Here is a 13,825-nt window from a genome sequence, read left to right on the forward strand (position 1 = left end):
TTTTTCTATTTCATCTGGAAGGGGGAAAAGCCCGAAACTTTTCAGCACCCCCTCGTATTATAAACTACATATACTGGACCTGATTTATTAAAGCTTTCCAAGTTTGGAGAAGATAGACTGTCATGCGGGATCCAGCACACTTGCAATGGATCTTGTCCTCGCTTGAAAACATTTGTCAGCTAATAACAAATAATCTTTAGGAAATTTAGTCCAGGTTTGCTGGATCACCCAGGTTCTCCCATGATAGTCTATCATCTCTAGTCTTGGAGAGCCTAAATAAATGAGGCCCAATGTGTGTATGTACCTGGATTTTAATTGGTAGCTGCCCATTACGGTCCTATAGTAGAGCTCAAGCAGGGGAAGAAGCTAATCAGCTGTGTTTTCATGTGCTAACTAATTGGAGAAGAGGGTGGACTGACAGAGAGAGGAGGCGCAAGACTGGTCAATGCTGCTTAGGTGCATTTCACCTACCATGCAATATAGAGTGTTGTGTGGGACAGCTGTGTCAACCTCAGGACTGAATTAGGAGAATTAGGTTAAACCGCCCCCATTATATGTATTTTATCTGCAAATTTAACCACTTGTCTGGATTGAAGTTTCAAAGCAGAACTAAAGTTACACTTCAATCAGACAATCAGATAGGTGATTATTGCATAAAGAGACTGGCAGCTTGGGATCTCAGGTTTGGTTTTGCTTTAAAGGGCCTTCTGCAGTTTTGCATGACTGCTTCTCTAAATTATTTATCTTTTACCCATTTTTCCTTTTACTCAAGTCCCTTAAAGGCCAGTTTTAGAGAGAATGGGGCCCTGTGCAAAAAAAGTAGGACCCCCAATTATACAGCTTTTCAGCTTTCTGCACACACTGCTGTTGTGTCTCTTGGGGCCCTAGGCAATGCATCCTCCTTTCAAAGTGGCTCATCATGGGTATCATGTGATTCATTTTTGAAAAATAAATACTACATTGTATATTCGGAGGGAGCATGGGGTCTGATGTTTTTTACAGTGCCTTTTTTAACTGTATGGACCACCAAACTAGAGAATGGAAAAAATATTCATATTTTCTGAACTGTAAAGAATCGTAGGAGTCTTCTTAACATCTTTGGCCCAGCTCAAAACCTACTCTTACCTCCCTACATAACCTTTCATATATCAAAGGGGAATTTTTTTAGAGCAGTGTTTCTCTATCAGGGTCTTTGGAATCCTAGGGTTCCTCCAGTGGTTGGTGGGGGTTTCTTGTGCAATGAGCAATTTGTGCTTTTCAGGTCAGTTTAAGTGCCGCCAATGATCTCTTTCTGTAAGGGTGACATTCTTTGCAATGGCCAGAGGCCTACTTTCTACTGACCACCACTCTAATACGCTAAAGCAGGGTATCCCTGAAGACCCAAAAGTTATTTTAAGGGTTCCCCCATGTTTAAAAGGTACAGAAAAGTTTATTTAGAGTGACAGCTCCGGGGTCCTCTGGGGCTTCTGTTATCACATCCAAGATGGCACCACCCAGCAGCCTCAAAGCTTTTGAAAATCTACACAAGGGAGATTTGACAGGTAAATAGTATTAATACCATCCATTATACCTACTGATAATCCTCCTAGAAATTTTTTTTGGAAACAGGGTGTTGGACAGTATAAATGACCAGTAGATAAGCTTGGGAGGTTTGAGGGGCCAAATCCAAACATGGCTTCTAGATGAAAAGTTTTAACTTGCTGGTAACTTTGAAAATCTTTAAATTTGCGGTGTTTTCATCAGCGCCTTCTAGCTGGGTTCACCACCTGTCACTTTTTAGTAACGGCCCAGAAGTTTTTGGGTGGATATTGAAAAGATGAGTCACAGCTTCTTCTCATCCAGGTTAAAAATATTTCTGCAGGGAACACTGCTTTGAAACTGCTGATTCTTTGCCTGCACTAGGGTAACATCTGCATATGCATTTTTTTTTTTTTTATCATATCTTCATTTTGAATTTCCCAGATTTGTGACCGATTTACTTAGATACACCCTCTGTTTTGCAGGGAAAAGAGAGTCAATAATAGATATTCGAACATTTAGGTGAGGAATTATTTGATCATTACACACTCCGGTGTTGTGCATCATTCAGGGATTATAGCAGGGATAAGCCGAAGTGTCTTTCCCCATCTTCAGTGATCTGATTATTGGAATTAATGACAGTGCGGATTCCCCGGGAAGAGGCAATGAGTTTGGTAGGAATGTAATTGTGTGTGACCAGGCAGGGGGATGACTGCTTGATGAATTGGCTTTCTCTATGACTCTGCTCACTGACTCACACTTTGGGGTCTACCCCTCGGTTATTTCCGTGGCTCCATCAGTTAGCTAGGCCACCCACTTCCTCATTCATCATATGTATTCCTTGGCACTCAATCGAAAGGTCCATGGCTTTTTGGCCGGATCTCTCGATAAGTCAGACACTCGGTTAATTGATGGCTGGGCAAAGCGTCCGTGACGACCCAATGAAACTGTTCATTTTACCAGCATTTTCACCTCTTCACAAGTGGCCTGGAATAAAGCAAGGCTCACTATTTCTCACCAGCCATAAGTAGCTACTTGTACTAACCAATCAGATCTTTTCCTCCTAGTGGGTGAATTCAAGGCCAATATAAAAGATGACTAATCGAATTATGTGTTCAATACTGGAAAATAATTAAATGTAATTGAAATGTATTTATTATAAATATCCAATTCTGGCTTCATTATCAGCTTTCTAGAGCACCCTGCAAATCCGAGGCTCAATCTTGGATGGTGGATCAAGATTCTGAGCTTAAAGTGGAACTAAACTAAAAAACAACAACAAAAAAACTCCCCCACTTCCGTAGATTCCTGCGGAGGGTTCCTAGATTGCGTCTTACGCCGTCCTGTTATCTGTCTTCAACCCGGTGTGGAGGAAGCATCGGTTGCCGCCATCTTCATTGCTCTTCTTCCTGCTTCATCTTCCTGTCTATCCTTATATGAAAAGTAACAATTTTAATTTAGGCCTGCGTTAACAGGCCCACAGGACCTGCACTGTGCTTTCAGATTAACATTAGCTTAACTTGCTGCCAGGAGGCCATTATTGGCTTCATCAGTGTGGTGATACAACTTAAGGGTCCAAACCGGTTAAGAGATTGCTAGGGGTTCCATGAGCAATGAGCAGTTTGTGCCTCTCAAGTAAGTTTCTGTAAGGATTGCATTCTTCCATTTGAACACTTTGCTACTGTAATGTAAGCTATAGATATAATAATTATAGCCGGGGTTCTCCCATGCTAAAAAGGTTGATGAAAATTGGCCCAAACAGTATCCTGATGGGTCAGTTGACCAAGCTGTGTTGTCTTTCTGCCGTGGAAAAAAAGACGAGACAAAGACCCTGGGTTTCAAAGCTGGATGAATAATGTATTTCAGCAGATTAAATATTTCACATATAGCAGTGTTCTCCCTAGCCTCTTTTAGCCAAGTGCACTATCCGGCACTTTTGGTGCTACTCTGGTCAGTTTAACAGTCACCATTGACCTTTTTGTCTGTCTGTAAGGATGACGTTCTTTACAGTGGCCACTACACTAATATACTGTGAATTGTGTAATTATAAAAGGGTTTCTTTGAAGATCTGAAAGTTATATCAAGGCATCCCCCATTTTATAAAGGATGATAAGTCTGATATATACTATACTATACAAGATGTCTTTTATAGTATCCCCCCACCTTCTATGTGCCACCCACAAAGTTTTGATACTTACCTTTGTCCCTGTTTCTGTGATCATCACTGTACTGACTGTTTTGGAGTCTTCTAAAAGCATTTACCAGGTCCTAAAAGCATTTACCCAGGTCCTCTTCATCCTGTCTATGGCCCCATCTTATTGGAAGTGTTTATATGGCTTCCTCAGTGTCTTGTTGATGTCATCGTTACCTACTGAATGAATAGGACCCCTCCACACAGAATAAAATAAACCTGGCGGAGTGCTTTTAGGGAAAAGGCAGTACAGCGTTTGTCAGAGCCTGGTGATAGAGGTAAGTGTTGGGCTGGGTGGTCTGTACTTCAGGATATGGAAATTCCATAAAGGTAAAGGACATCTGTCTTCATTTTTTTAAACAACTGGCAACAGTGTACTACACACAAAACTTTAACTAAATGCCATTAGTTTGGAGTTTGCACCCCCTTTTAAGCGGGTGCACCACCCAGCACTTTTCAGTAATCACCCGGCTGTTTTTAGGTGGTTACTGAAGAGATGGGTCACAATATAAGGGCTGCCATCCACCTACAATTTCTTCCTACCTGGCTTAAAAAAATGTCTGAGTTGAACACTTGTTTGGGTGTACTGTAAGGTAAAGACTAACAAAGTGCTGACATATTCTTCATGTACATAAATGCATAATATTAACGTAGCCTTCCTGTAAGCCTCTTTTGCCCAATAAAAAGAACATTACATGTTTTCAAGCTCTTAAATCTTAGGCCTGATCACCGACTTGTCAGCAGTTCGATGCTAAATACATTTCGCTCCCTTCTTGGGCGTTATTGCTCCGTATAGTGTTTCTTTGGTCTTACAGCAGCATTAATCAAGTTATCTTTCTTTATTTAATGAGTGAAGCCCTATAGCACTTAGCGTCCTTGTTTAACGAGAGAGAAAGAATACGATTTTTCTCCTCTCCCTACAGCGTGACATCTTTTCAGAGATATATCACCTTGCTCTTCCAATATAAAGGAAATGACTTGATATGTTTAATGCTGAGCTTAGCAGTGTGAGCTTCCTAAAGATGGCTATAATACGTTCTGCTCTAGAACCTATACATTATAGGTAAACTGTGTGGAATAAATGGCGTGCTGTATTGTTGCAATATATTGTGCAGCCTCATTACCTCTGAAGCTGTTAAAGGCAAGCTATAGTGTGTTTAGTAAGTAGGCATTCTGAGTTAATAATGTAATGTTGGTGAGATCTATATTTCTAATGCTAAGCATAAATAAACATTAAATAAAGGAATATCTATTACAAACTAGGTCTGTTCTTTATCAATTGTGGCTGAATAATGCATTGAACATTGATACAGAATGGCCGTTCATTTTACTAACTGGTGAGAGTTGATCTGCATTTACATGGCTTTTTATCACAAGCGGTAAAGTGGCTATGGTGGCCTTACGACCGATTCTGCACTCAGACCTTGCAGTACTGGGGTCCCAGGTTTGAACCCAGTCGATTTTTACCTGCCATTGTCTGTGTTGAGTGCCGCCATCTTTTCCCTTCCTTTATTCCCTATACCTGGTCTTTGGTCTTTTAGATTGGCAGGGCCAGGATGATGTAAATCCAACACAAGTTCATTCTGTCCCAGCACCTGCAAGGGAAGCTGGGTATGCAACTCAATGCAGTAAATACAACATCTCCATAGGCGTATATAAATTATTATCTATTTTTATGGTTCTGGTATATTTTAAAGTGAGTCCATTTGACAGCTGGACGGCAATTGGGCAGGTAAGGATAGTTATTGCAGAAGGGCCAACACCCGGTCCTTTGCTGCAATAAACATCTGCTTGATAACCAAATTTCAAGGTGAGACTTTAGTTGTACTTCTATGTGCCTTCCTTGGATACATGGCATTTTTTCAGGCTCTTAGTTCCTCCTACATCTTAAACACTTACAGGTAGGCTTTCAAACAGTTTGGCATTAGAACAGGGAAGAGACATTAGATTGTAAGCTCTTTTGAAAAATAGTGACATGATTATGTATGCTGTAACGCATGTCATAATATAACAGCAGCCATAACAAGGCATATTAATGATATCAAGTGGCTCATCAATAAAATTATTTGATTTCCCCCAATTGTCCTTCGATTAGGGAGTTATGGATTATTTTGGGGAGAGTGCATACATATAGGCTGGCATAAAAGGTAGTCAGGTGGCCAACTATGACTATGACCATTATGAGCTTGTTGGGTAATCCATCCCTCTTGTAGGGGATGTGTGTCCATTCACCATCAGTTTAAAGAGCATTTATAAGGTCAGATATTGAGGTTAGATGAGAAAACTTAGTGGGCAATCAAAAGGCAACCCAAAGCTGTTCAGTGGAGTAGAAGTCAGGCCCTGTTCAAGGCTCTTCACCAAACTCGTCAAACCATGTTTATATGGAGTTGGCTTTGTATGCAGGGGTCATCCTGAATCAGAAAAGGTTGTTCCCAATTTGTTGGACTAAGGTTGGAAATGCACAGTTATCTATAATGTCTTGTTATGTTGTACCATTAACAGAACCCACCACTGGTAACACCTGAACCCAACAATTTGTAGGGATTTTCATATGCATCTCACCATATAATGTACATGGCAAAACAACATTCTTACTTAAATGTTCCTAATCCCTACACCCTCATTAATTGTCTCTAATTCCACCTATAACTTATTTTTACTTCCCTTCCTTTCTGACCCAGAAATCAACCAACACATGTATATGGTCCTTTGTGTGCACTGATTTGGTCTATTAATATATCACAGTACTACCCACTGCACATTTATGCCCTCTTTTGGTACTGGATGTTATATACTAGGCTACCCATGGCTGCTGCCTGGGTGAAAGGCAAAATTCTCATGTATGAGAAACGGGAACAAAGGGAAGGCAAGCCTGTATGAAAAACAGAATCAACACATGAAGATTTCCAAACTTATATCAAGAGCTTATCCTCATTTTTCTGCAACTTGTACAATCCTGTTACTAAGTATGGCCATTTATGACAGCACCGAGCCACTGGCCACAGGAGGCAGGGGAGGCTTTGATACTTGCAGTAAGTATGAAGTATTGGAGTGCACGCTATTTAGTGCATCCAGGTGGAGTTAAAGCCAGCTAAAACCATCAACAGTACAGGTATTATTTGTGCCTAATCCTTGCCAATCCTTACCACATTGGCCGTTGCTTGGGCACTTCCTGTTATAAGGTGACAATGCTCTATCTTTGTCTCCTAAATACTATCCTGCATTTTTACCCACGTTGATGATAAAAAAAAAAAGGGGAATATCTCCCACAAAAACAATGTTTATGATACGCAGTGCTTTAGCAATATAAATGTACTTTAGGTAAATGAAGCCTTTGGTTTATCCAATGCTTGGCTATCTTTGAATACTGGTACCTCTAGTCACACTTTGCATACTTTACAACCTCACTATTGATGACAGGTTTGCTCTAAATGATAAAATATTAGCTGCAATATTGACAATCACAAATATATCTATAAAAAGAAATGTTCTGATGAGACTGGACATTTCCATTATGCCATCTATATATTTCTTGCCGCGCAGTTTCATCGTTTGCTAAATTTTGGTTCTTCACATTTTCGAAGCTCCCAATGTCAAAACGTGTGACCCTGGGATTAGCAATTCACGCTTTGTATGGGAATACATTGGCACATCATAAAGCAGTGGACTGACAATGGGTAATGGATGATGTGCTTGTTATTAGAGCTGTAACACAATGCTGAGGTCAGCTCCATAGGAGAGTTCAGACATTGATGCTCTATAACCTTTTATTAGTGACAACACAAATACATCGGAGGAGAAGGGGGGGTGCGTTATAAATCAAAGCACACTTGACTCTGCTATGATAAATGTATTGAGGTCGGGTGTATTTGTAGTAAAATGACCTTCTAATAGACTGATCTTATTGTAACAGTCTGGAACAACGACTCTGTTGCACAGTTATAGTTATTGAAGGGCTGCAAGTTACTGAGAAGTGAGGCAAAGCATGCTGGGGCTTCATCGACCTCCATAACATGGCTGCACATTGTGAACCTAACATTAGATATTTTCATGTTAAGTGCAGCATGCAATGTGTAGGTTTATACACCTCCAGATATTTATTACCCCAGGCTCCGAGAGATCACAGTACACCCTCTGCAACACCTTTTTGTTTTTATGAAAGCTGCCATCTTTGTTCAGACATCATTTAGGTCTACAAGCTACTCAGAATGACACTTATCAGTCCCTGCTTCAATGTCTTCCTAATTATTACAACATTACACCCAAAATTAATGAACCCCATCTACTCTAGCTACTTACCATCAAGGAAAATATTTAAAAATAGCAGGTAGCACTTTGTTCAAGTACTTAAAAGGTGATTTACAATATGTATGTAGGTGGATACTACAGAGTATATGTATATAGCTGTCAATGAATGTTCTAGTAATAATCCCAAATTACATGCAAATCAATCTGCACACTAATAGTCTGTACATATAGTAAATGCCCATAAATAAATCACTCATCCGTACTGAAATCTATGTTAATCTGTCCACAGACTAATAGTCTATAAAAGATCCATAAAAGTAAATTGAGGTAATGAAAGTTCAAAAAAATGAAAACATGTAGTTATAGTCCATAAATAAATAATTTGTAGAAATCTCTGTAAAAAAGTCCACACACTGACTAGTTTAATATAATGGTGTAAAAACAGGAGGAAGAGGTAAAGGAGAAAGGCCCCCAAGTATTGTTATATGGCTGTGCAGTGTAGACTTGGATGGCAGTAGCCATCAGCTCTAAAAAAGCTTTTCTTTATTCGCTTCCATGTCGGATGGTCAGAACCCTACTCTTCTCCAAGCTCATTGCATTGCATACCTTCCCATATAATCTAGCAAAAAGTTTATGGTTTAAATGCCTTAGAAAGAAATTCCAGTTACCAAATTCCTGGTTTTGGTGGCCCTAGATTGGGAAAGATGGCATAACTATGGGGAGAAATACATATGGTTATGGGCTGCCGTGCCTTTTACAACGCAAGTTAAGGAACAGGCAGCAGTAAAATGAAACCTAGAATTCTACAACCATTCTTTTTTGAAATACAGACAAAATAAAATAAATAAAAAACTCTTTTAAGCATAAAAAAAGAGGTAGAGGTCCTGCCACCTGCTTGACCTCTTCCTTCTTTACCTGGTTCTTCTCTTCATTCTTCTTTCGCTCTTCTCTGTTCTTTCTCATCTACACCTCTGTCTACTTTTACACCCCATTCTCCACCATCTAAAACACACATTATACAAGTTTATCATTATACTATGATAAAATCTGATTTATATCGGTAATCCCAATAGTCAATTGGGCAGTGGTGCCCAACCTTTTTTCATCGGGTGGCACATTTGACATGGAGATTAACAGGCCGGGTTACTGTAACATACATGCACCAAATAAAAGAAATGACTAATCAAGAATTTCTGCACCATTTGGTGCTCAATTTATTAATGGGATGTCTGCAGTTGCTTTTGAGAAACCAGCTTTTGAATGTTTAGATTAGGATTCATACTGTTTACTATCAGCACAGCATGAAGATGTGGACTTAGTATGCAATCCTGTGCTCGTTTCCATATGAGGACAGGTCAGTGAGGCACAGTTCTATGTGTGTCATCTTTGTAGGGCTCCTTGTCTTGCGGGGGACAGGGCACCGGTATTGTGCCGGCCCCTGGTTCCCTGCAAGACAATGAGCAGAGATGAGGAGAGCAATGGATTTGGCAGCTCCGTCGGATGTGGCCCACGGGTGGTCTAAAGTCTTCTAATTGTCCATCACCTCTACTGTATTCAGAGTCCATACACATTACATGATGACGTAGGTTAGATCCAACCTGCACTTTGGGTTTTGGGGTTTTCTCTGGTGCCCCTAAGGATGACTCTAGGTGGAATTTTCATGAAGACAAACAATGACCCTGACCTTTACCTAAGCAAAACGCTCAATCCAGTTCGATTCCAGTCCATCCCGCACCTTCCTGGATTTCTTCTTTTTCCTGGTGTGGAGGAACCAACAGGAGCCTATATGTTCTGGAGTCTTCTTATGTCACCCGATTTCGCATTATGCAGGTCAGTGCGCAGATCAGATGACGCTTCCTCCCAAAAATCTAAATAAAATATTCAGATCTCACTTTTTTTTTACTTGGTATGTAATGTATAAAACCTAATGTATGTATCCCAGGAGAACCTGGGTTTCCCATTTATTCTTTACTGAAAAAAAGACTTTTTTAATAATATCAAAAATCCACCTTTTTATATAATGCTAAAAATGTCATGATAGGTCCTACATTTGATTATGACACTGGAGGAGGCTGTGTCTGATCTACTAGCAGCTGTGGGAAACATGGGAAGCTTAAAATATCTAACCAGCCTATAACTATTGTCCACAAAGTCAAGTGAGTGTCAATCAAATAGCTGATGGGTTACACATTATATACATACACATATAATTGCAGTATACTGTATATCTTCGATAGAAGACCAAACACAACTTTGTGGATTTCCTATGTAAGATTTATTAGTGTTTCTCAAACTTTTTAACATGGAAACCTCTTGAAATAACTTTCAGGTCCTAGGAAACTATATTTTTTTAATCGAATCTCGCGATCCGTGCTAAAACACACCCCGTGAACGGTAAAAAAGTGTTAGTGCAAAAACACCACACAAAAAACGCGCACTGGGGTACTATTTGGTAATCCCTCCTCAAAAGAGGAAGGACCACCCTTTTCTCCAGACCCTCCGAAGCGAAGCTCCAGATGAGGGCTGGATACTAAGCCCACCCAGCCAAAGCCGGGATGGACACACATGCCCCCCTGACCGAAGCCAGAGAGGGGCCTTTTCTCTCTGGGGCCCGCCCATGCAGGTCCCACAAGATACTAAGCTGGGAGATCTCCCGAAGAGAGACTCCCACTAAGGGAGAGCGCCTGGTTTTTAGGCCAAGGCATTCTCCCAAGACAAAAGGGCTAACCCATAAGGGAATAGCACCCTCCATCAAAAAAGTGGCACACAAATACCACACCAGTGACAAGTGACAACACAAAAAAAATTTCAATAATATGTGCTCTGTGCATAACACACAGGGCAACAGATCAAAAATCAAGTGGGGTCCCAAACCCAAGTGATTTAAGGTGCCCCTGGTTCGCCACTCCAGGGGTACGACACTGGGGCGAGATTCGGACCGCTCGTCAGACCGATTGGTAAGACCAAGTTTTTCTCCATTCCCACCAGCGGGTCAGTCAAACTCATGGGACCTCCTTATCAGGGCAGGCCCCATGCTCTTCCTCCGGTGGACAAGGCCGGCAGGTTTGCATAGGGCGGCCCCTTACAGAGCTACACCACAGGTAGACCGTCCTTAACAGAGGTACTTGGACACAGCATCTCCCCTCCAAGACGCTAATGCCCGTTCCACCCTGAACACTGATAAGAACAGATACTACACTTGATCTTAGCCAAAAGGCTAGGAAACTATATTTACTGTATCCACAGATCACAGTATATTGTGTGTGGTGGTCAGTGGGAAGAATTCCTCCTACAATGCTGACCATTGAGAAGAATGTCACCTTTACAGAGAGCCAAAAAAATCATTGGGGTCAGTTATAAAAACCTCAGAGAGACAAATTGCGCAAAGAACCCCTAACAACCTCTGGAGGAACCCTGGTTGAGAAACAAAATTTTTTACACTATCACTATATTAGTTGTTTTTACAGATTGTATATATTGTTGTGTTGATTGTTTTATATGTCATTTTATATTACATTTATTGACAGACATGCACACAGACATTACTTAACATTCTTTAGTTTAAAGTAGATGGCACAAGCCCTTTCTGTGACATTATATAATAATTATATAATAATGTGTATATATATATATATATATATATATATTCTATACACTGGGTAAGAAGAACCCTCTTTTTAATTGTTTTTATTGACCCTAAAGGTTCTGGAATTGATTCAAATGGTTTTCATTATTAAGCAGTCACAGATATTCCCTGGAATATATTTTAATGAAGTCATTAATCTCCCTGTCCCATGACGCAGTGCAGTTAATTTATGTTTAACACAGGCACATGGGTGGTTGTGGTTTCTTGTAGCTGTGTTGGGATATTTATATTTTTAAAGGTTATACATATGACAAACGGATATAAAAATATTGTAAGCTGGAGCAGGGTCTTCTCCTCCTGTGTCAGTTTGTATCTGTCTGAAATTTGCAACCTCTATTTATTGTACATCGATGCGTGCATAATATGTTATGTTTCATATATATATATATATATATATATATATATATATATATATATATATATATAAAATCAGATGAGCTTACAACAGCACTTGATATCATTTTTTTCATTTTTTAAATAAATTCTTTTAAAATAAATCAATAAAATCAATTTAAAGTATGTAAAACCCTAAAAGGAAAGGGCTGCTCTAATGCAGTATATAGGAATGTGTTATGTAAACACAACCTTAATAGGCTTTTCTTTACTAGTTTAATGTTTTCAATTATACAAGTAAAAATATACTGAAAATTCCATGTGTATGTTGTGTGCATTCATTTTTTTTTATCCTGCTCTTCTGTGAGGTTCAGAGAGGTCAAATAGAATTCTCTTGGTGTCTACAAGCAGCATCTCCTCTTACCTAGGTCCAATAGATAATGAATATTTCCTGGAATTGTTTGCATCTTCTGTACATTTGGTTGACATGTATTCTATATCAAGTTACTGAGAATGTATCCTGGCAAGACGTCATTCTTCTTCGTTAACAGTACATAGTTCCATGGTTTGACTGTTTTAACGAGGTCCTAATGATGAAGAATGATCAGGGTAATGTGTGTGTATAGATGCTCCTGTCTAGACTTTAGGGGGATTGTGAAAACGATCTCTGCAAACAGTGATTTCTCTAATTTGCAGTGAGGTATTGATCTGCTAATGCTTATGTTCATGGCAGTTCTTTAGTATCTTGCCTTAAAAAATGGATGTTGGATTGTCCATATGTCGTTGTCCTATGTTTAGCCTTAAGTACAATCTGTAGGTTGCTAAAAAATCATTACAACCGATGATGAATCATTTCCATTCCCTAGAAAGTAGTTACATAACTAAGCATGAACTCTATCCAGACTGGTGATATCAGTCTGAATAAAGCCTATCCAGGGGTGGGCATAGGGAGGTGCTGCTTCACGAGAGCCCTGGATCCTTCTTATCCAACAGGAACCTAGGGAATCAGTTCTGCGCACTATTGGCTACCGCCACCATTGATTCTATCCAATTATTGGAAACCAGTAATATCACTGACAATACAGCATATTCATTACCTAGAGCAATCAACTCAACCAGGGTTCTGTAGAACCCTAGGGATCCTCTGCAGAGTGATAGGAGTGATCCTTCCCACTGACCACCACCCAAATGTACCATGAGCTGGTGATTTTACAATTATAAACAGGGGTTCCCTAAAACCTAGAAGGTATTTCAAAGGTTTATCCATGTTAAAAAGGTTGAGAAAGGCTGACCTACAGACTAATGACAGCACTAAGAATTCATCATATCTATGCGTCAGGTATTCACAGCTTACTATTATATAGCCTAATCATTCACTAGGAACTGGTGACATCATCGAGGATTCAGCCCTTCAATTGACTAGAGACCAATGACATCACTGAGGATATATCCTATACATTCATTGGAGTTTGGTGATAATGAGAATGCAGCCTATTCATTGCCTATTGACCAATGACATCAATGAGAATGCATTCTATTAATTTACTAAAAACTGATAACATCATCCAAGGTGCAGCCTATCCATTGACTTCAGACCAGTGACATTACTGGGGATGCATTCAATGCATGTACTAAAGGTTAGTGACACCATCGAAAGTGCAGCCTATCCATTACCTAAAGACCAGTGGCATCACTGAAAATGCGTTCTATACGTTCACTGGAGACTGGTGACATCATCGAGGGTGCACCCTATGTATTACCTGGAGACCAGTGACATCACTGTTGATCCATCCAATACATTCACTGAGGACTGGTGACATCATCGAGGCTGCACCCTATGTATTGCCTGGAGACCAGTGACATCACTGATGATGCATCCAATACATTCA

General features: G+C 39.9%; 1 protein-coding gene and 1 pseudogene across 2 annotated transcripts in view; one reads left to right on the forward strand and one right to left on the reverse strand.

The window, feature by feature from the left end:
• TRAPPC9 (trafficking protein particle complex subunit 9) overlaps positions 1 to 13,825 on the forward strand; it is a 329,400-nt gene that overhangs the window by 111,322 nt on the left and 204,253 nt on the right. The window lies entirely within an intron of this gene.
• LOC140332210 (U2 spliceosomal RNA) lies at positions 11,027 to 11,186 on the reverse strand (annotated as a pseudogene).

This window comes from Pyxicephalus adspersus, chromosome 5 (genome assembly GCF_032062135.1).
Source record: "Pyxicephalus adspersus chromosome 5, UCB_Pads_2.0, whole genome shotgun sequence".
Lineage (NCBI taxonomy): Eukaryota > Metazoa > Chordata > Amphibia > Anura > Pyxicephalidae > Pyxicephalus > Pyxicephalus adspersus.